Below are 20238 nucleotides of genomic sequence, written 5' to 3' on the forward strand. Positions count from 1 at the left end.
GCCCCTCTGCTCGCCGGGAACTGCAGGGAGCAAGTCCATCGGCAGAGAGCAGTGGACAGATGCCAACGGCGTCTCCACCAGCTGTTGGGTCCTGTTTGGTAGTAGGACCGTAGTCGGAGGCGCGGTCCCTGCCCTGCGATTGGCTGGGGACAGGCAGGGGAGGGAAGGAAGGACGGCGTCGTGACACACCGCTCACCCCTGTTCCGGAATCCCCTCAGCGGGTACCGGTCAGGCCGGGCCTCCCGGGGCCGCAGACCGTTCCTGGCTCGCCCTCGATGTCCCTCTCTCCCCACATCCCGTCCCCCAGCACATCCTGTGGGCAGCGGCCTCCAAACAGGCCCCAGACCCGACCCTCCTCCACGGCGTCCTGCCCGCCCCCAGGCCGCGGTCCCTTCTCTCTGCCAGACCCGCGCGGCGTCCTCCTCGCGGGACCCCCGGTGGCCTCCTGTCCCCTGGAGTCTGCTGTCCCTGCAGCCGCCAGTGGGATCCGAGTGTCCGTCTGACCACGTCACTCCTCGCTCCGCAAACACCCCCCGCTTCCCGCCGTCTCAGAGCAGACGGAGTGACTGGGGACGCGGCCCACCTGCCTGAGCTCTGGCCTCACCTTTGTCGCGTTCCGGCTCGTTCTCTCGGTTCCAGCCACACCAGGGGATCGGCCTTTCCGCGAGCGGGTCAGCCCCTGTGTTCAGCCTGTGCTCCGAACTCCCTCCCCGGCAGGGCCGTGTCCCCCGCTTCCCTTCTCCCCAGCCTGTCCCCACGGCTCTCCAGCACCGCCCTGCCGGCCCGCTCGCGTTTTCCCGTCATATTTATTCATCGAAGGTCTATGTGTGCGATGCAGATCTCTCTATTTTCACATTTATGTTTTTACTTTACTTTGTCTGACGGTCTCACGGGGGTGTAGGCTGTGGGCGGGCAGCGCCGTCTGGTTCTCTTCCTTCGCCGCCGTCCCCCATCACGAACGACCCCGGCAGAGAGGACGCACCGGACAAATGTGTGTCGAACGTGCGAGTGAGTGACGGGGTGACCGACAAGACGGGAACGCACGTGGTTCGTGGTTGAGCCACGGAGGCGTTCTTGGGGACAGACTCACGGGGGGACGCTGAGGCTGGGTCTGCTCACGGACGGCCGGACGACACACAACGTGGAAACACTGCAGGCCGAGGGCACGCGGGGACGGGGGCGGGGAGACGCACTCTTGGAGCAGCAGAAGCGGCGAGTTCCCGTGAAGGACATTGGGGCGTGTTCTCGGCAGCCTCCGTCCGCGCTCCTCCTGATGACAGACGTTTGCTCCAGGACGTTCCTTACTGTCTTTGCTCTCAGTCCCAGCAACGTAAATGGTGCCGTGTCCACCCCAACTTCCGGTGGCCGGGTGACCCGCCGTGGCCACAAAGCGCCACGTCCCTCTAGAGGCCGTCGTCTGCTCTGGGAGAGACCTGGTCCCAATCCCAGCCGCAGAGGCGCCCTCTGAAGAGTCGGGCGTAAGTCTTAGAAAAGACAGGGTCCCCCTCCGTTTGATCTTGTTGCCAACCCTCCGTGACGGGACCTCCTGCCGTAAGCAGGTCAGCCGCCTCCAGAAAGAGACCAACAGAGAAACTCTCCGGGAGAAGCCACGTCCTTCCAACAGCGCCCGAGAGCTCGATCCCGCCAGACCACACCAGACTTTCCCCTGAGGATGCTGGAAACGGCTACTTTCGTGCAGAGCAGTCGGAGTTAGGCTCGTGGTACCGGTCAGCAAAGAGGCCCGCACTTGTGTCCATGCCCTGGGACTCCAGGAATCCCGGGACTCGGGAAATCGCCCGGGGCCTCAAGGACACGCACCTGCAGCCCCAGGGACGGAGGCACAGCCTGCGGGTCGAACCCCGCGGCTCACGCTGCTGTCTCTTCGCGGCTCGGGGAGCACAGGGTCAGGGTTAGGGTTAGGGTTAGGAGTCTGCTGAGCCGCATGGTCTGCTGTAAAGCTTCAGTCTTTTCCCTTCTCTGTGCTCTTTCTTCCCTCCCAGCCAGAGGCGGGGTAAGCCCGAGCGTTCTCCCCCATCCGTATCGAAACCTCCTCGCAGGAAATCCGCTGGAAGAGTCATTCGCACTGAATTGTAAATTTCGGGAAGGCATGTTACCTTCTGCTTCCCAAGGATGCCGGGTTTTCAAAAGGCAGCGGATCCCTAATGGATGCATTTCGGGTGTCAGCAGTAATATCCGTTGTGATGCTTCGGGGTGGGAAATAACAGGAAATCCCACCCACGCTGACTTCAGTTTAAAAAAAATATGTATCAAAAAATGTTGTTGGCGGATGTAATTGAAAAGTCCTGATTTGGGGGTAGTTTATGGGGATTTTATTCCGAGCCTCAAAAGATTCACGAGAACATCCTGACTCTGCTCCTCCACTCCCTCCCTCTCAGTCCCTTTCTCTGTCTTTCTCTCTGTCTCTCTGTCCATCTCTGTCTCTGTATCTCTGTCTCTCTCTGTCCTGTCTCTCTAGATCTCTCTGCCTTTGTCTCTCTGTCTCCATCTGTCTCTCTGCCTCTCTCTGTTTTTGTCCGTATCTCTCTGTCTTTCTCTCTCTCTGTTTCCATCTCACTCTGTCTCTGGCTCTATCTGTATTTCTGTCTCTGTCTCTCTGTCTCTATCTCTGTCTCTCTGTCTCTCTCCCTCCATCTCTGTCTCTGTCTCCATCTCTCTCCTCTCCCTCTGTCTCCATAGCTCTCTGTCTCTCTTTCTCTCTCTCCCCTGTCTCTCTCCCCCGTATCTCTCCCTCTGTCTGTCTCTCTCTGTCTCTCTCCGTGTCTCTCTCTCTCCATCTCTGTCCCCATCTCTCTCTCTCTGTCTCTCTCTCCATCACTCCGTCTCTGTCTCTCAGCCCTCACCTGCAGACAGAGCCCCTTCCTTCTGTGTGGCCTCTGCCACAGCGAGGCATTCGGAGAGGCCACCCCGTGGGAGGAGAGGTTCCATGGGGCTCAGCCGGAACCCCGCCGGAAGGAGAGCAGACCTTCCAGTCCTGGGGCTGGCTCCATTGGGGGACCCACCCAGGGGGCCCCCTGACCCCGATCCCAGCGCCGCAGCCCCAGCCCCCGACACCTGATGTTCCAAAGCCTCCTCACCCCAGCCCGTGACCTGCAGAGGCGAGGCAGGGAGGGAGGCCCAGACAGCTCTGTGTGTGCTCAGCAGGAAGAGGAGCGGGCTTCAGAGACGCTGGGCCAGGTTAGGGAAGTCGTAAGAACCTCCAGAGTGGCACCGTTGACGGCTGCTGTGCCCTGAGGCACAGGGAGTGCACGGGGAGTGGATGGAGCAGCCGGAGGCCTGCGAGACGCTGGCTGAGTTCTCGGGGCCGCTCGGGTCCCAGGCTCTCGCCACCCCTCCCGGATAGACGGGCGCCTCCCCCAGGCCACAGCAGTGCCCCCCGCCCGACCAGGTGGACCCGGGGAGCCTGCCTCCCTCCGTGCTGTGCTCCCCCAGCTCAGGGTCCTCCCCTGCGTCTCCAGCAGACGCAGCCCAGCTGGGAACTGGGCACAGCCCAGCCTGACTCCTTCTCCCAAGGCTGGTCCCCGCAGAAGAGAGCCGACCCCTGCGAGGGGAGAGAGCCGTTTCCGGGATGGGGCTGCGTCGACGAGCCGGAGGCAGGGAGAGGGGCAGGCAGGGCCAGTCCGCCTGGCGCTGGGCCTGCTCCTTGCCGAAGCACCGGGTATGCAGCTGCCAGTCAGGGGCTCCTGATGGGGTCACGGGCCTGCATGGAGGGAGCCCCGGGTGGCACATGGCTCTGGCCCCACAGGACACTGCTGGGCTCTGTCACCCGGCAGTGCATGGGGCCGCCGCCGGGAAGGGGCTGTGGGTCCCGTGCTCACCCCCACGCCATGGTCCTGCTCCTCGGGCAGCCTGGCTGTTTCTCCCCAGGAGTTTAGCCAAATGGCTTTGTAAATCCTCTTGAAGGAACGGGCATTAAAAGCGACTAAGGCTCCTCACCTTCCCTTGTAGGAGCCGCCTGTAGTGCCCCGCGGGGAGCGGGGTGGGGGCACCTGCGTTGAACTGATCCTTCTCGGGCTCCGGGGCCCAGCGGGGGCTTGGAACGGGGAGACCTCCCAGCGCACCCCTTCTTCAATCCACCTTGTCGGCAAGGAAGCCCCCGCATGGGGACGTTTGCCTCTGTAGCTGCCGAGTGGGCCGGCCCCTCCGTGGAGACGCCGGGGACGCGGCCGAAGGTGGAGCAGGGGCGGAGGGAAGGAAGGCGGCCTGCGGGCGGCGGGCGGCCCCGCCGCTGTCTCTTCCGTCCCCACGCGGACGCCCAGGAGCCGTGCTCGTTGCCTGCAGCTGACGTCCGGAGGCCAGAACGGACTGTCGCTGGACTGAGAGTCCATGTTCTGGTTTACAGCAAACAACACGTCTCTTCCCCGTACGCTGGCCCGACTCCCGGATTCCAGCCGGCCTGCTTTGTGTCAGGCTGTCGGTGTTTAAAACATCCTGCGACCTTTCGGCCTTACTGGGGGCCCTGGGCCCCGGCTGCGGGTGCCGCGTCGGGAGCTGTGTTCCCATGATGACAGGAACAGCGTCTGTGTGCGGCTCCTCACGCCACGCGGCCGTCCGCGCCTTCCATGCTCCCGGCCATCCCAGGGACTCAGGCGCATGTCGGTTTTTCCGCATGAGGACATTGAGACAACGAGAGGCTCTTCTTTTAATTGTGGCCAAATACGGAACATAAAATGCGCCGTCCTAACCATCGCGAGGCACACAGCGCGCGGTGTTAGGAGCGTCCCCTTTGCTTGTCCATCATCTCGAGGACTCTGGTCATCCTGCAGAACCGAAGCTCTGTCCCCACGGGTCACCAGCCCCTGTGGCCCTGCCTCTCAGCCCCTGCGGGCCTCCCTTGTATGGTCTGTCTCCGTGAACCGACCCCCTCAGGGGCCTCCTGGGCTGTCCTTCCGGGGCCGGCTCCCCGCGCTCCACGTGCTGTCCTCCAGTTCTCCGGGGTGTGGCCGGGGTCGGTCTCCCGTTCCTTGTTCGGGTTAATAACGCCGCCGCGTGGGGGGCCCACGCCTGGTCCCCTCCGTCTTTCGGCGGCTTCGCGTCCTGCCGTTCTGCAGACGCGGAGTTCTGACGCCTCTGCAGAAACCAAGACGCGTGGTCCCTGGGCCCAAGTCCTGTTCCATGTTTGCCTCCATCCCTCCTCCTCCGGGACGGGGTTTGGTGCACGATGCCTGCCGTGGGGACGCGTCGGGAACGAGCATTAGTGCGTCGTTATCCACAGCACATGGCTGAGTTGAGCAGCACCGAGGGAGGCGGGTCAGCCGCGGAGCCAGATGTGTTCACCGTCCGTCTCCTGCAGAGGAGCTCGCCCGTCTCTGCTCTGGGACTCCCCTCAGGCCTTTCCTCCGTGGGTGATGGCTTACGGGGAGCTCAGAGACTCAGAGCTCCCGGCCAGAGATGGCTCCTCCGTGGATGGTTGCAGTCCTTCCCGTGAAATTTCATGCCGTGGGATTGAGCCTCACGTCTCCCTGCTGTGCTTCGTTAGAGCAAATGCCCTCCTCGGAGAGAGGGATGCGTCAGTTCCCGGACATCTCCGTCCAAGTGCACTTGCTCAGTCACTTTCCCCTTAGGGAGGCAAAATGCAGACAAGCAAAGAGAGCCTGGCTGCTGGGAACATGGGGCCAAGTGGACCAGAAGTGGAAGCCAGCCTTGCCCTCCGCCTGGCCGAGTCCAGAGAAATGTACGTCGTGGCACCAGCCTCGTGGCCGACGTCCTCAGTGGAATTCAGCACGTGTCTCTTGCGTTCAGACAGTGGCACAGCTGTCCCACGCAACACTGCCAGTTGTGGGCAGAAGAGACAAAACCTGAAGCGTCTGCCTTCAGCTCAGTCATTATCCCGGGGTCCCGGGATAGAACCCCCACATTGTAGGGGGGCTCCTCCCTTTCCCCCTACCGCTCCCTCTGATTGTGTGCTCTCACTCTCTCAAAAAAAATCTTGGAAAAAAAAGATCAAACTTCTTTGTCACCCCTACCTGGAAGGAACCACTTACCACCCTATGTGTGCGACCCCCGTACCTGCATAGAATTTACATAAAGGATCCTGGAGTACAAAGACCGCGGATCACAAACCCAGCGGAATATGAGATCCAGGCGCCAACAAGTGCGGGAAGTGACAGGGGGCCGTAGGGTCTGCGGCACAGGCCCCATCGGAACGTGCAGCCGCTCCGGCATCCTGCCTGACCGTCGCCACATGCACAGAGTGCCCAGGGCCCTCGAGGGCGTGGGCTCTGGCGCCAGGCTGGCTGGACTGAATCCTGGCTCTGAGACCTAGAGAGGAGAACCAGGGCTAGGTACTGGGTCTCTCTGTTCCTCAGTTTCTTTGGTTGTGACATGGGTGCTGTGACATCCCTACGGCTGATTTGGTTCTGGAGGCGAATCTCAGTCGTTCCGGTCACTCGTGGGTCTGTCTTATAGGGGGGACTCTGCCTGTAGCTGCATAGTTAACCTCAAGGAGATCCCCGCAGCTTCTGTCCAGGTTGTGTTTGGAGCTGCCCGAGGGGGGCTGAGCCCGGGAGGTAAAGTGAACCTTCCAGAAACCTCTTCATGGGTCGCTGCTCTCGACTTTGTCCCGCACCGGCGGGAGAGCATCCCTGGCACACAGGTCACGTCACTTCTCAAGATCCGCCTCCCCACCCCACCCCCCAGAGCTGAAGGCTTCCCGCTGTGACCACCACGGCCCCCACCCTCTGTCCTGCCCCCCCATCCCTGACCTCACCTCTTCCCCCCGCCCCCTGCTGTCCTCTGAGCTCAGACACACCCCCCACCCCCTCCTCTGCCTTATTTTTCTTCATGGAACATGTCCCCATGGTCTTACTGCATTTCTCCTCGTTCCTTGGTCCCCTGTCCGCCTCTCCAAGGACATGGGCTTGCTGTTGGATCGTGGCTGGTCTCCCAGCACCCAGGCAACACCTGGTGTCGCACGGGCTCTCTGCCGGTAGTTTGCAGAGCAAAGGGACTCGGGAAGTGGCTCAGGGAACGTGGGTGAAGAGCGTCATCCCTCTGGGTCATCGCAGGGAGAATTCTAATATCCCAGAGGAACTTCGTTCAGTAGGAAAAACAACCAGTGAACACCCCAGAGCACCGTTCTCCTATTTGGGTGAGGAGATGGCCGTGTACTTACAGTACTGTGGGATTTCCCTGGACCTTCATCCAAAAAAGCAAAAGCATCCCTGGGACGGTGGGAGGGCCCTCAAGGCACCAGGAGGGATGATGGACACTGAGTTGATGGATGGTAGCTAGAACTGTATGAAAACAGCTCTGTGGGTCCAGTTCAGAGTATGGTGTGTTGAGAACATCCTGTAGAGAGAACGTTCTGGATGGGAAGGCCAGAAACACAGAGGAGGTGAGCAGGAAAGGGACCCAGCCCGATGGCTACTCCATTCTTTCCATTTCCTACATGAATGAAAAAATATGACAGTTAATTGGGATTCTCTGGAACTTACATGGGAACTGGAAGCCTTGGAGCGAGCATCCGCTGGGCAGACGCAGAGAAGCAATTAGCCCCAGTGGGAGGACGGAGCCCTGGCCCTTACTTCCAAGGCTGTAAAGATTAAAACAAAGCAAGTCAGACATTGGAAGTCAAAGGATTCGTTCGTGGCCAAAAGGCTTTCAGTTTAAAACTCTTTCAAGAGTCATTTTAATTGTGGGTGAATTTGGCCTTTCTGTAGGTAGGATGTGACCATCCTGGGCTCAGCCGGTCCTTACCCTACGTTATCTATGCATGAGCACCCCCGATGGAATGGGAGAAATTCTGCTCCAGGGACATGTCTGACGCTTTTCTGTACGCCTGGACTAAACCAAAGACCTGGCATGTGGTAGTTATTTGTTGAGTGAGTGAATGAATGGATGGCAAAATCAACCTAGATTTGTGTTAAACGTAGAGAGACCGCTGGTGAACACCCCCGTGTCCCCTCCATGGTACATCTGGTCAGTGGACTTTGCAAACACACATCACATGTGTTTGACGGGCCACTTTAGCAAAGTGGGTTTGCAGGTGCTGGTTGATGAAGGCTCAGGTGCCTCAGCTGGGCCTACCTGGAGAGGCAAGAGCTGGGCTCCTCAGAGGCACACCTGGGACCCAGACCCTGCCTGGGAACTGCAGGTTACCGGATGGACACCCCCTGGTGGCGGCAGCTCAAATTGCAGGCACAGTACCTTCTGGGATTCTAACATTCCTGTAAGAGGGAGCCTCGCGAATCCCCCTCCATTTCTGTGACTGAGGTTCTTTATCAGACTTGTAGGTCTGTGACTACAAACACACTGTTACTAATGAAGAGGGAAAGCATGTTGACAAAAGGTGCGTTAAGGCATGAGATAGAGGCCATAACTCATTTTAAACCCTCTAATTCAGCCCTCGGGCAGTTCAACACCATGTATCATAGACAGAATGCGTGTAATTGGCACAAAGCCATTGTGGTGGTGGTGGTGTTTTTAAACCCAGCGTTAGAATGGTGGTGTTTTGCCTGATGACATAGGAGTCCGTCCTCCCTCCGTGCTAAAATAGCAGGTGTCGGCTGGACCATCACATTTTGCATGGATCTGAGCTTACCCCACACCTGCTATCCTACAAACCGAGCCTACAGCAGAAACTCTTATGAGTGAAGGGGGTGTTGGATAATTAGGACCAACCCGGTATCAGACCCTTGCTTTCTGCTTCTATAGAGGTCAGTTAATGGGGGGGGGGGGGGGTGACAAAAAGGTACATGTAGAACCTAAAATTAGAGAATATACCTCTCCAAAGGGGATTTTTAATGATTTTTTATTTTTTTATTGACATATAATGTATTATTAGCCCCAGGGGTACAGGTCTGTGAATCACTAGGTTTACACACTTCACAGCACTCACTGTATAGCACATACCTTCCCCGATCTCCATAACCCCATCACCCTCTCCCTACTCCCTTCCCCCTGACAACCCTCAGTTTGTTTTTTGAGATTAAGAGTCTCTTATGGTTTGTCTCCCTCCCCATCCCATCTTGTTTTATTTATTCTTTCCTACCCCTCAAGCTCCCCATGTTGCCTCTCAACTTCCTCATATCGGGGAGATCATATGACAGTTGTTTTTCTCTGATTGACTTATGTCATTCAGCATGATACCCTCTAGATCCATCCACGTTGTCGCAAATGGCAAGATTTCGTTTCTTTGACGGCTGCATAGTATTCCATTGTGTGTGTGTATGTATATATACACATACATATATATATACATATGTGTGTGTGTGTGTGTATATATATATATATATATATACACACATCTTCTTTATCCATTCATCTGCTGATGGACATCTAGGTTCTTTCCATTTTTTGGCTATTGAGGACATTGCTGCTATAAACATTTGGGTGCACGTGCCCCTTCGGATTATTACATCTGTATCTTTAGGATAAATACCCAGTAGTACAATTGTTGGGTCATAGTGTAGCTCTATTTTCAGCTTTTTGAGGAACCTCTCTGCTGTTTTCCAGAGTGGCTGCACCAGCTTGCCTTCCCATAAACTCTGTAGAAGGGTTCCCCTTTCTCCGCATCCTCAGCATCTGTCATTCCCTGACTTGTTAATTTTAGCCATTCTGACTGGTGTGAGCTGGGATCTCATTGTGGTTTTGATTTTTATTTCCCTGATGCCGAGTGATATGGAGCACTTTTTCATGTGTCTGTTGGCCATCTGGATGTCTTCTTTGCAGAAATGTCTGTTCATTTCTTCTGTCCATTTCTTGATTAGATTATTTGTTTTTTGGGTGTTGAGTTTGATAAGTTCTTTATAGACTTTGGATACTAGCCCTTTATCTGATATGTCGTTTGCAAATATCTTCTTCCATTCTGTCAGTTGTCTTTTGGTTTTGTTAACTGTTTCCTTTGCTGTGCAAAGGCTTTTGATCTTGATGAAGTCCCAATAGTTCATTTTTGCCATTGCTTCCCATGCCTTTGGCAATGTTCCTAGGAAGAAATCGCTGTGTCTGAGGTCGAAGAGGTTGCTGCCTGTGTTCTTCTCAAGGATTTGGATGGATTCCTGTCTCACATTGAGGCCTTTCATCCATTTTGAATCTATTTTTGGGTGTGGTGTCAGGAAATGGTCCAGTTTCATTTTTCTGCATGTGGCTGTCCAATTTTCCCAACACCATTTGTTGAAGAGACTGTCTTTTTTTCCATTGGACATTCTTTCCTGCTTTGTCGAAGATTAGTCGACCATAGAGTTGAGGGTCTATTTCTGGGCTCTCTGTTCTGTTCCATGGATCTATGTGTCTGTTTTTGTGCCAGTACTGTACTGTCTTGATGATGACAGCTTTTTAGTAGAGCTTGAAGTCTGGAATTGTGATGCCACCAACTTTGGCTTTCTTTTTCAACATTCCTCTGGCTATTCGAGATCTTTTCTGGTGCCATATAAATTTTAGGATTATTAGTTCCATTGTTTGAAAAAAAAGGATGGAATTTTTATAAGGATTGCATTAAATGTGTAGATTGATTTAGGTAGCATAGACATTTTCACAATATTTGTTCTTCCAATCCATGAACGTGGAACGTTTTCCCATTTCTTTGTGTCTTCCTCAATGTCTTTCATGAGTACTCTGTAGTTTTCTGAGTACAGATTCTTTGCCTCTTTGGTTAGGTTTATTCCTAGGTATCTTATGGTTTTGGGTGCAATTGTAAATGGGATTGACTCCTTAATTTCTCTTTCTCCTTTTTTTTTTTCCTCATCAGATGGGTAATGTGCCAAGGTTGTAGCAAGGTTTGAGGGTACCACACGTCACATAGGAGCGTGAACACCCAGTCATCATGCTTATGAACTACAAAAGGATCCCAAAAGGGATTTTTAAAAAATTTTTTTTCAGGGTCTTACCAGAGTTCCTATCTCATAGGAGCTTGATGTAGAGTCTTGAGTTTAATCTTAGGGTGAGTTACAGAAACTTTCGCTGTCTTTCCCCTGCGGGAAAGGTCTTTGATCCAAGAAGAGAGAGAAAGAGAGCACTGGGAGGTCTAGTGCGTGTTTGTGACCAAAAGGAAAACCAAGCTCAGAACCTTTCCCAGTAGAGCTGGTGAGCCGGCTTTCGCACTGGAGATGGTGGGCTTAGTCCATGCGAGATGCAGCCAGGTCCCGAACCCTAGCTCCGAACCCTCAAACCTCTGAGCGGCATTGCTCAGGACACATGGACCAGGTGGAGGCCCAGAGAGCTACTCCAGGGAAGCCTCTCTGGCTGGTGTAGACCCGGGTCACACACAGCAGCACAACAGGGGAGGCCCAGGTTGGGGTCACAGTCAGCCACCCCTCTACGTGGAGATGGTCTTTAAAAAAAAACAAAACAGATGAAGACTTTAGAGGCCCAAAGTTCAGAAGATATTATGGAGGCTCCCATATAGAATTTAAAATTGAAGGGCGCCTGGGTGGCTCAGTGGATTAAGCCTCTGCCTTGGCAGAGGTCATGATCTCAGGGTCCTGGGATCGAGCCCCGCATTGGGCTCTCTGCTCATCAGGGAGCCTGCTTCCCCCCTCTCTCTGCCTGCCTCTCTGCCTACTTGTGATCTCTTTCTCTGTGTCAAATAAATAAATAAAATCTTTAAAAAAGAAAGAATTTAAAATTAAAACCATACTAGGATGTTTGTAAACTATCCAATGAAGAGTCTTAAGTATAAACATAAATTACTCAAGAAATACTTCCTGAATTTCTGATGCACGCAGGACACTGTTCTGGTTCTGTAGACTGAGCTCATGAACAAATTAAAGTTCCTGACAAGGAAGGTAGGAAATCTTATTAAATAATTACAGGAGATACATATATATCTTTACCCTGTTTTGTCATAAATATACCTTCATAAATTTTTTCTTCATAGAGGAGGAAAATAGATATTTTCATATATATTCATATATTTCTATATACCTATGTGTATAGCTTCAAATCTGGATAGAATATATCCTATTTCTGGGGCACCTGCGGGGCTCAGTCAGTTAATCGACTGCCTTCGGCACAGGTCATGATCCTGGAGTCCCAGGTTCGAATCCCACATCAGGCTCCCTGCTCAGCGGGGAGTCTGCTTCTCCCTCTGACCCTCCCCCATCTCAAGATATCTCTCTTTCATTCTCTTTCAAATAAATAAATAAAATTTAAAAAAATATATATCCTATTTCCTATACATACAATTTCATGTATATATAGTTTGACATATACAGATTCCTCCACAGAGGAAGAACACAGGATATATAGCGAGGGGGGAGGGAGATGATTATATATATCCCATTTATATACTTATATATATCACATATTTAATAACTACATTCTATAGAGAGTTTCCTATATAGAGGGAGAGAACGGATGTTTTTACTTTTCTGCATATCCTATATCTGGTACATATTTTATTATCATGTGTGTCATATAACAGTTTCACATGTGTAAATATCCCATTTTCTCGTATGTATTGTATATGTACTCTCTGTCATATGTGCCTCCTCTGTCATATACAGCAGCGTCGTGTGTGTGTGTGTGTGTGTGTGTGTACACACACATTTCCTCCCCCGCGCCCTCTCAGCAAGGCGTGTGCGTGCACACATATGTGGACACATTCCTACAAGAGTATCGGTGCCTCTCCGAGACGGGGACTTGGAGACGGAGCCAGCAAGGCCCGCGGTAAAGCGAGCAGGAAGGGAGAGTGTCTGCGGTCGGAGCAGCAGTGGGGATGGGCTCTCGGGTGGGAAACACCTGGGCTGTCCTGGAACCCAAGGAGCCCCAGTGGCGGGCAAGGACGGGAGGCGTGGTGTGCGACAGCGGCACACGAGGCAGATCACGCTGGTGGGAGCTAGGACGGAGCCTTCTCCGGAGCCTGCGGCCGGGTGGGGAGGCTGGGGCAGAGGGCGCGCTATCCCGCGGCTGGAGCCTGGGCAGCTGGTGCTGGGCTGTCTGGACGCCATTGCAATATGTGCTGGTTTTCTGTTGCCATTTAAAAAAAAAAAAAAAGTACCGTGCATGTGTTGACCTAAAACGGTGTTTATTATTGCACAGTTTTGTAGGTTAGAAGAGCTACGTGCGTCTCAGCAGGCTACGGTCACCGTGTCAGGAGGGCGGCATCCTTTCTGGACAATTCCAGGGGGGAGATCTGTTTCCTTCCCTTTTCTGTCGTCCAAAGATGTAGGTCAACAGTCATAGATGAGAGAGTTCTGGGGACCCGATGTCCAGCACGGTGCCTGGAGTCAATAAATCCTTACTGCGTACTCCGTGTTCTCACCACAGAGAAATCACCCCCGTCCTGGGAGGTGGTGGAGGTGGGGACCAACCTTGACGTCGCCACCGCTGCCCAGTATGCGTGTCTGCCACGTCATCGTGTCGCACGCCTCAGTTACACAGTGTGGCGCGTCAGTTCTGTGTCAGTAAAGCCGGGGAGAGAAGCCAGCGGAAGGGATGTTTCGTGTCGAAAGCAGAGGTTATCCCCGTGTTCTCAGTGAAAGCAGAATCTATTAAACAAGACAGGATTGTGACAGCTACAATAACAAAACACTAACCCTTTAGATAGAGTCATACAATATTTACCGTACTTGTAAAATTAAAGGAATAAATCAGTGTTTACTCTCCCATCAGATTTGATCACGTGGACTTCGTAGCCCCCCCAAGGCGGAACACTCTGTGGCCCAAACACGGCGCGAGGTCGGGAGCCCGAGAACGGCAGGGCACGGCCCGTGTCATGGGGCGAAGCTGTGAGAACCAAGGGAACAGAATGCTGTTCTCCCTCGGGAACAGAATCCTGGGCTTGTGAACCACACTTGGGTGGGCGATCTCTCCAAGGTGTCGGAAGTCCCTCTGACGACACCGGTGCACCCAGGCACATCTCCCCATCGCAGAGCCAGCCAGTGAGAGCCTCAATTCCAGCCGCGACCTCGCTTTCCCTTTGCCGCGTGACCTGACATACTCACAGGGCCAGGCGTCAGGGTGCTGACACCCCCAGGGTCGGGGTGCTGACACCCCCAGGGCACCTCTCCTATCTACCCCAGGCTGCCTTGCCAACATCTCCACCAGGGAGACGTGCTGTCCCCGTGTTTAGCTCGTGGCATGGCACATACACCCTTGCCTCTGGCTTGTGGGTGACAAGAAGGAGAGAGACTTCCCACAGCCACGCATGGCCCCCTCCATGATGAGCAACATCAGGTTTTTCTTGGCCCGTGCGGATGGCCGGGCTGTGGGCCAGCCCCCGGGCCCTGTAATCCTCTGTTCTCTGCGCCTTGTGAGGGCCCCGTGGTGGCCATGTCCAGGTTCCCAGCGAGTCCCCCTTGCCCAGAGCGTGCTGGTCTCAGGCACCTGCATGGCACCTCAAGGCCACATCCTCTTCGGCTCTTCATTCTGAGGCCCGAGCAGGGGCTGCCTTGCTCAGCGCTAGCAGGTGCGGACGCCGAGCCCTCCTTTATTCTCACTTCGTCACTCGGAGCAGTGCTGGGCACTGTGCTGTCCAGGGCCTCCCAGACTTTGCAATTGCCAGTCACTGGCCTCTGGCCTTGCGATGGGGTGATGTCTTGGACTCCCCCAGAAACCTGGATGCTTCCTTGGGGCATCCTTCCGGCGGCCTCCGACGGTCTGTGACCTCTCAGGGACTTTGCTTCTCTCTGGCGGGGGCGGCTGTTTAAATAATTCCAGACAAGAAGTAATGAGTTAGACTCTAAAAGGCATGCTTGGTGGGGAGGTCGTTGCCGAAGGAAAATCGATGCCAGCCGTGACGAGAGTGAATGGACGGGCATCACCGATGAGAAGGGCCAGGTGGTCCAGCAGCATCTGCGGATGATGCCCGTCTCCCGGCTAGGCAGACCGGGGGCAGTGGTTCCATTCGCAGAACAATGAACTTGGAAAGGAGAGGCAGGTTCATGAACAATGAACTTGGAAAGGAGAGGCAGGTTCATGGGGGGCGTGAGGATGAAGGAGATCGGCACAGCACGGGCGAGCCGTGGGAATCGCGGGACGGGCACAGCCAGGGGGCGCCGATGAGTCGCGCATACTTCTATACGTTCCTCCCCTGAGACGGTTTTGTGAGCAGAGGTGTACAGCTGTGTGATCCTGGGCAAACCAGATGTACGGTCGGCCCCATTTAGGGCCAAGCAGGAGCCACGTAACGAGCAAGGACCAGCCTGATATTTGGGTGGAGGTTTCTAAGCGTGGAGAGACACTGAGCTGCGAGCACTGACGTGTCTCCATGGGTGAGGGGCCTCGCAGTGGCATCTCCTTGGATAAGAATCTGCAATCTGATTGCTTCCAAAGGAAAGGTCACCTTCAGGGTAAGACTTAGAGAGAACGTGGCGGTGATGTCGGAAGGCCCCCAGGGCTGGCTCACTGAGCTGCACCGTGTTCACATCCTGGAGACTTCCACCGTGTTTCCTGATTCCTAAACGCTGTACAGTGTACGTCTGTCAAGACAGGGACAAGAACAGTTTCTGCGTTAGTAGGTTTATACTCCAGTGTTTATTCGAGTAATACATGTTGGACACCATCCACAGTGATCTCCTCCATGTTCTTCCTTGGGACGAGATGGAAGTTAAGAAGTCGTTCGCATCAGGAAGAGGCCAGGAAACAGTGTGATAGAGAACGAGGTGGGTGGCAGGTGGTCGGAGGGACTAGCGGTGACGGTGGTACGCCAGCACCCGAGCACCCCCCACCTGTGAACTGGGACTTGGTTACACGGGGCCCCCGTCCCCTTCACTGCAAGCACAGTGAGCCTGGCCGCTCTGTCTCGTGCTGGTGCGACGGACACGTCCCGTACCAGTGTCGCGCGGTGTCTCACCACTTCTCTGGAGCAGGAGAGCAGCGTCCGTGTGTCAGCACAGAGGACATTCACTGTGTGCAGCCGGGTCTGTTACTGTTGCAAAGAGTTCAACGGCTCGGGTTTAATGGCTGCCGTTTCAACCCCAGCTCATTTTTAAGTCGCATTCAAGGAGCTCTGTTTCAGACTTTCAGTCGGGCCCTCCCGGTTCTCCCCTCCATCACCACCCCTGTGTCTCCGACGACCTCGTCCAATGCGCTCCCCTCCCCCGCCTCGTCTTACCTCCAAGACTGTGCGATGCTTAGTGTCCTTCCACCGCCGGGGTTAGAGCAAGGCTCGCCGCTGTAACCGGCAAGACTCCTCCAACACGCTCAGCGTTCATTTCTCTTTGTACAACACTCCGACGTCGTGCTCCTGTCCCCCGCCCCATGGGGCCTCAGGAACCCAGGCTCCTTCCGTCTTGTGGCTTCTCTGTCTAGCTCTCTTGAGCAGAAAGGAGGACAGTCTGGAAAATCATGCACGATGCTCGCGGGCCGCGTTCCATCCACCGGACCCCAGTCACCTGGTCCTTACCTAACTGACAGGAGTAGCTGTGCCCCAGACAGTGGAACGAAGGCACACTCTCGGGGTGGAGGGCCCTGAAACCCAAGGAGGTACGAGGACCTGTAACGGTTATTTACATTCAATGGACGCTCGTTGTTCCGTATGGAACATGCTGTGAATGTGGGATTTACAGAAAAATACTGGGTCAAAAATAGACTAAATATGTAGTTTTAATTCCGTGAATTCTGAACATTTGTAAGATGTTAGTGTTATGCAAAATCCATTCTGAAAAAATTGAAGCTGTCGGAGGTGCCATGAATTTACAGTGACCCTTAGAATTCAGATAACGGTAGCTGTCCTAACTGCCGGGGTCGTTCTGGTCCCAGAACTGTCCTGAGCACTTACAGGCAATAGTTCTTCAAATCTTCATGACATCCCCTAACAGTGGGGGCCGGGTTTCAGGTGGGAAACCTAATGCCCGCACCCAAGTTTGAACCCCGGCCGTCCGGCTCCAGCGTGCACCGGGACCCATCAAAAATAAACACAGTTCTGGTGTCCTGAGAGACAGAAGACAGGAGAGCCAGGAGGTGGGCTCTGGTGCATACAGATGGCTTAGCAGGAGGGACGCATGGTGGGGAGGGGCAGCCCAGGTCCCCTGCTCCCTGGACCCCTTCCCAGTGGATCGAACAGTAACCTGAAGAGAATACAGGTCAGAGTCCCTGCCCCAGCAGAGGCACAGAAGGAGACGGAGCTGATCCCTAAGCAGGGTGGGTCTGGAGGGCTCCCTGAACAGACGGAGCCCAGGGCGGCCAGAGGAGGCCCCCAAGGAGCAGGCTGTGTGTCAGACGTGCATCACGGAGCCTTTGGCTCACCTGAATGTTAAATCTGCGCTCTCCACAGCTGAGCACATGCACCCCTGTGGGGGCCAAGGCTCTCTTGGACTCCCCCTCCTCCCCCCAGCCGAAAGAGAGTGCCGGAGGCTCCTGGAGGAAAGGTCTGGCGTTTTGCAGATTACAGACCTCTCTGAGCTCTGCTGTCAGCGGGAGTCAGGAGCTCAGCACCGTATTCCGACTCCAACCTTCAACAACTCGGAGGAATTCTTGTTGTGGCAGCTCAATTTAGAGGCTTTCTGTTGTGTTGTCAGAGTAAGATGGCTTCATTAAGACCAGACACATTCCCAGGGCCTCTGGACTGCTTCCGAGCTCTGTGTGTTTGAGAGCAGTGTATTTGAGAAAAGAGTGGTTTGAATTCAGTGATGTGGAGACGGATGGATGGATGGACAGATGGGTGGGTGGATGGATGGACGGACGGATGGATGGACGGATGGACGGATGGAGGACGGATGGATGGACGGACAGACAGATGGATGGGTGGACGGATGAATGGACGGACGGATGGATGGACGGATGGGTGGAGGAGGGGAAGATGGATAGATGGACAGATGAGTGGGTGGACGGATGGATGGATAGAATGGAGATATATAGAAATATAGATAAACTTTAAGCATCCTTATAGGAAATCTTTTTTTTTTTTAAAGATTTTATTTATTTATTTGACAGAGAGAGATCACAAGTAGGCAGAGAGAGAGGAGGAAGCAGGCTCCCCGCCGAGCAGAGAGCCCAATGCGGGACTCGATCCCAGGACCCTGAGATCATGACCTGAGCCAAAGGCAGCGGCTTAACCCACTGAGCCACCCAGGCGCCCCCTTATAGGAAATCTTAAATCAACCAATTTTGAGATGGAAATGTAGACTGTTGGACATACCAAGTGACCATCTGTTGCTGTATTTGGCAACACCTGGGGGGGAAACATTGACTTTCTAGGTAGACAAATCACTCAAGAATTTACCATAACGTGTTTTCAAGAGTTTTTTTGAATTGAAAACACGATTGTTTCTTCTGCACGGCCATGCCTTCCGTTTATTTCAGATAACAGAAATCTTCTTTCCTTTGAAACCTTGGAAATGCTTTTTCAAATGCGAGGATCGCTTGTGCCCCGACACCCCCTTCGTTCTCCTCTGGCCCGCTTCTGTGGGGTGGTGTGAATGAGCTCCTGCATCTTCCTCCCCGGAGGCAGAACTGGGAATTTTTACCTTTAAGGTCAGCTTCAAGTTCAAGTGCAAGACATTTCTGTAATCTTGGAAAATAAATAGGTTCAGCTCAGGTTCAACCTGGCTCACATTAATTGGTTTTAGACTTGAGATTTGGGGAAATAATTTGCACCTGTGTTCAGTGTGGCTTGTTTAGCAGATCAGTCCCTGCTCGTCCTGTGCGGGGCTCAGCCTGGGGTCAGCCCGGGTCTCCTGGAGCAGAAACACACCCCCACTCCCTCACTTCGCCCGAACGCCTGTCCTCTTTCTCCCTGGGGCCTCGTGACTGAGACAGCCCATAGGGGGACATATCTCATTAGGCCCTTGAAAAGAATTTGTTTCTTTTTTTTTTTTAAGATTTTATTTATTTATTTGATAGAGAGAGATCACAAGCAGGCACAGAGAGAGAGAGAGAGGAGGAAGCGGGCTCCCCGCTGAGCAGAGAGCCCGATGCGGGACTCGATCCCAGGACCCTGGGATCATGACCTGAGCCGAAGGCAGAGGCTCAACCCACTGAGCCACCCAGGCGCCCCTGATAAGAATTTGTTTTAATGTGTCAATTCATTGACTTGAGATCCTAACTCACAAGTAAGATTAATTCTGACTTGTGACTCATTTAGAAGGATTCATATCATTTTCCCTTTGTCGCATTAATTCCCCTAAAAATTTAAAGTCCCCAGTTGTGTGCTAGCCAACACGGTACCCTTCAAGGCAGCGGACGGCCCCGTTGGCAAGGGGCGCGCACAGCAGGCAGCCCCTCACAGCAGAGACCCTCGGATAAAGGCCGGCCACCGAGCGAAGGCTGCTGTGGCTCTATTCGCGTTTGCCTTCCCACGTGTTTGACAGACTGTTCCCCAAACTGCTGCTTCTGTTCTCAGGCTAAACACACCTCTGGCGTCGTAGCACTTAGCTTCGTGACAACCGTGACGGGACAATGCCCACCGCGCACGGGGAGGGAGATCGTCTGATGTCTTGGAAACGGATCGCCAGACTCGGCGTCCTCTCACACCTGCCATGGGCAATGCCAGGCCTGCCGTCCCCGGTTGGCCTTCTGCAAAGCTAATTACCGACAGTAAGACGTTCCACGGTCCCTCAGGCCACACAAGTCTCAAAATGGATTTTAATTCGCTGTAATTAAGAGCCGTGTATCCTCCGTGGGGTTGCGGCGAGAGCATGGAAGAAGAGTGGAGGGGGTCTTGAGAGCCCCAGAAGGCAGCGAAACCCCCGTCCCTGGCGTAGAGAAGGAGAGGCTTTCCTGACGCTCCGGCTTCTCCCCCTGGAGGCCACCTTTTGTCCTTGGCCGTTGGCCAAGCGGTCGGAAGATTTCCTGAGAATCAAGGAACTAAAGTTATGAGTCCCAAAGACTGTCTGTGACAGCCCAGTGACACCTGCTTCTGGGGAGCATGGGGAGCCACACTCGTGGGGGTCCATCATGGAGATGCACTCACTCACGCGGGCTAGAGGGGAGACATGGAGAAGTCACCAGCAAGCAAGAAGGGAGATCTCCAGCACCTTGAGTGCGCCAAGGAGCCCCCTTGTGGCCATAGCAAGAAGGGAACTGGGACCTGCCATTCCCCCGATGGCTCCCTTCCCCGATGGCTCTGGGGGGCCTGTGTCTGGGGGCACTGGCCTTGGAAGATACCTGGTTCCATGCACCGTGTTGGGCACGAACCCCCTGCCTGCATCCCATGCCCAACCAAAGAAACTGGAACCAGACCAGTTGCCAGGGGGGCAGGAATATGTGGAAATTGCTGGGATGATCTCTGGACCCAACACGCTGCTGCCCTACAGAGTTTGCAAGGACGTTGTGCGCTCTGCCAATATTTGGCCTCACATCCCAACCCCCTTTTTTGAGATGAAGCCCGGAAGGTTCTTA

General features: G+C 54.3%; 1 non-coding gene across 1 annotated transcript; it reads right to left on the reverse strand.

Annotated features, from left to right (window-relative positions):
* Positions 1-10699: 10699 nt before the first annotated feature.
* On the reverse strand, positions 10700-10803 carry LOC132024065 (small nucleolar RNA U13). The gene has a single exon (XR_009406176.1). It is a non-coding gene; the product is annotated as a small nucleolar RNA U13 (small nucleolar RNA).
* Positions 10804-20238: the final 9435 nt, after the last annotated feature.

Source organism: Mustela nigripes, chromosome 8, assembly GCF_022355385.1.
Source record: "Mustela nigripes isolate SB6536 chromosome 8, MUSNIG.SB6536, whole genome shotgun sequence".
NCBI classification, from domain to species: Eukaryota; Metazoa; Chordata; class Mammalia; order Carnivora; family Mustelidae; genus Mustela; species Mustela nigripes.